We start from the raw sequence: 3,200 nt of genomic DNA, 5'->3' as shown, positions 1-3,200 counted from the left end.
ATTTACATTTACATTTACATTTAAGTCATTTAGCAGGCGCTCTTATCCAGAGCGACTTACAAATTGGTGCATTCACCTTATGACCTCCAGTGGAACAGTAGTGCATCTAAATCTTTTCAGGGGAGGGGGTGAGAGGGATTACTTTATCCTATCCTAGGTATTCCTTAAAGAGGTGGGGTTTTCAGGTGTCTCCGGAGGTGGTGATTGACTCCGCTGTCCTGGCGTCGTGAGGGAGTTTGTTCCACCATTGGGGCCAGAGCAGCGAACAGTTTTGACTGGGCTGAGCGGGAACTGTACTTCCTCAGTGGTAGGGAGGCGAGCAGGCCAGACAGACAAAATGAGAAAAAAAATCCAGAAAATCACATTGTAGGATTTTTAATGAATTTATTTGCAAATTATGGTGGAAAATAAGTATTTGGTCAATACTTAAAAAAATACTTTTTTTGCCTAGCTGTTATATAATAGACAGGAGTATAGAGACGTAGATATAGAGCTGTTATATAATAGACAGGAGTATAGAGACGTAGATATAGAGCTGTTATATAATAGACAGGAGTATAGAGACGTAGGTATAGAGCTGTTATATAATAGACAGGAGCCTGGGGGACGTAGATATAGAGCTGTTATATAATAGACAGGAGTATAGAGACGTAGATATAGAGCTGTTATATAATAGACAGGAGTATGTGAGACATAGATATAGAGCTGTTATATAATAGACAGGAGTCTGGGAGACGTAGATATAGAGCTGTTATATAATAGACAGGAGTATGTGAGACATAGATATAGAGCTGTTATATAATAGACAGGAGTATAGAGACGTAGATATAGAGCTGTTATATAATAGACAGGAGTATGTGAGACATAGATAAAGAGTTGTCTCCAAACCTGAGCCTGACTACTTTATTCACTAGCTTTTTTTTGTTTGTCTCAATAACATCCACAGAACATTCAAAATCCCAAAGAAAGGCAAGGTTTTGATGATGTCACTAACCTCGCTGTCTGGACCAAGGCCTGCTGAACACACGGCTCTGTATTTGAACTTGTACCCTGTACTGGGAAGCAGTCCAGACACTGTGTAGGCTGCGTCAGATTCAGACGTCTTCACGCTGCTCCATCCATCTTTCTCATCAATACAGTATTCTATCAGGTAGTGGGTGACGTCATGGGCTCCACTATCAGGAGGGAGCAGCTCCAACGTCACACTGTTGTGAGTTCTGTCACGTGCTGTTGGCTTCTCAGGTTTAGATGGAGGCTCCCAATGCTCGTTTCTTATGGATCCGTTCTCATAAAGGTAAATGCTGGCTCCTTCTTGTTCCTTGTTGGGAATGAAGGCCAAGAGGAAACGTGTTTGTGTGTCCTCTTTGTTAGCTTCGGCAAAATCTTTGAAAAGTCCAGCTTTCTTGTCCATGTCCTCAAATACATTGACAGAGTGGTACCATCTTGTCAGATCAGGTTTAACTGGCACTAAGGCTTGTGTGTTCTCAGAGGGGGAATCCAAAGCTGACAGGACAGGGTCCTCACACCCCAGAGAGGTGAAAGTGAAACATACAACACGCTTCACCTTTGAGTTCAAAACCTCTTTGTCAAGTTCCCTCTTCGATGTGACTATCTTGGTGGAACACGTCTGACTGTAGTCCTCTGTAATCATGCTTAGGAATCGATCGACCACATTGATCTCTCTCTCAATGCGCGATCCAGACATTCACTGAGGATGTTGCTGTTGAAACGGAACTCTTGCTGCTTTGTCAAGAAGTCGGACAACACCCTCTCTTCCTTTTCTCCCCCTCTAATAGACGGAAGGAGGTCTGCCAAAGTAGTCTTCAAATTCTCTGTCAAACACAGTTTTTTGAAAGTTTTCACTTTGGCATCAATTTCTTTGAAGTATTTTACAGGCTTGCTTCTCATTGCGTCGTTGCATCTCATCTGCAGCTCACTGAGGTATTCCAGCATAGTCTGCCATTGGTCAACTAAGCTTCCACTGATCTGACAAACCATCTGGGTGGCGGTGGGGTCCAAGGCTTTTAACGGAAGTAGATTCACTTGCACAGGAACCCCCTCACCTGCCTTCTGAGGCAAGGTTTTGTAGGTGTCCATGGCATCTTGAAAAGATACAGGATTGTTTTCCAGGAGAACATCCCCATGGAATCTACAAGAGAACTTGTCAATTTTAGTTTTAGAAGTGTTTTTCATGTCTAAAGCAACCTCACCCCCAATAGAAACTTCAGGAACCCTATTAAACATCACTTTCAAGTTTCCCTCAACGTCTTGACGGTCCTCGTCACTTGAGACCTCACGGTCGAACACAAAGAAAGCATTTGCTCCATAAAGTATACCTGTGACCACATGTGTAGCTATGCCTTGGCTAAAAACCTCCTTGTACTTTATGTGTTCCTGCCCAAGGTGGTTCATGGCCAGTTGACTGTTTTTCTTTGTAGTGGTGTAACAAAGTGTGACTCTCGCCTGATTCTGAGACTCTTTAACATCTTTCAAATACTTTGCTGATCCCTCAACCTTAACCAGCCCTGCCAAAAAGCTTGCTTTGAGAGAGCCGTTCACATTTAACACAGAGAATTTGTCAGCTGTAGAGTCAGATGTGATGACTTTGAAGTCGGTAAAAGTCTTGTCTGTTGTAATGATGTGCTTTCCGAGTGCTTCCTCGTCCCACAGCGTCAGGCCTGTAATTAGAGGAGACAAACCAAACACTAACAGTTATTTTATTGTGTGTGGGTATGACTGACTGACTGACTGACTGACTGACTAGTGAGAAAGCGTACTACCTGGAATGAGGTAGTCATTGCGACAGTCATACAGCATTCCCAGGGAGAAGGGCCGTCCCATTGCTGCCAGACTCAAGGTTCGGTTTGAGCAAGGATCCATAGTAGGAAGTCACTGGTGGTCAGAATAAAACAAACAGAATAACATGATGCTTCACTGCTTTAGTTTATTCCACTGGTGGTCAGAATAAAACAAACAGAATAACATGATGCATCACTGGTGGTCAGAATAAAACAAACACAATAACATGATGCTTCACTGCTTTAGTTTAGTCCACTGGTGGTCAAAATAAAACAAACAGAATAACATGATGCTTCACTGCTTTAGTTTAGTCCACTGGTGGTCAAAATAAAACAAACAGAATAACATGATGCTTCACTGCTTTAGTTTAGTCCACTGGTGGTCAGAATAAAACAAACAGA

General features: G+C 42.6%; 1 pseudogene; it reads right to left on the bottom strand.

Moving 5' to 3' along the window:
* Positions 1-611: 611 nt before the first annotated feature.
* LOC115116261 (stonustoxin subunit beta-like) lies at positions 612-2,880 on the bottom strand (annotated as a pseudogene).
* Positions 2,881-3,200: the final 320 nt, after the last annotated feature.

Source organism: Oncorhynchus nerka, unplaced genomic scaffold (genome assembly GCF_034236695.1).
Source record: "Oncorhynchus nerka isolate Pitt River unplaced genomic scaffold, Oner_Uvic_2.0 unplaced_scaffold_1855, whole genome shotgun sequence".
Classification (NCBI taxonomy): Eukaryota; Metazoa; Chordata; class Actinopteri; order Salmoniformes; family Salmonidae; genus Oncorhynchus; species Oncorhynchus nerka.
This window is presented reverse-complemented; position numbering and strand designations above follow the sequence as displayed.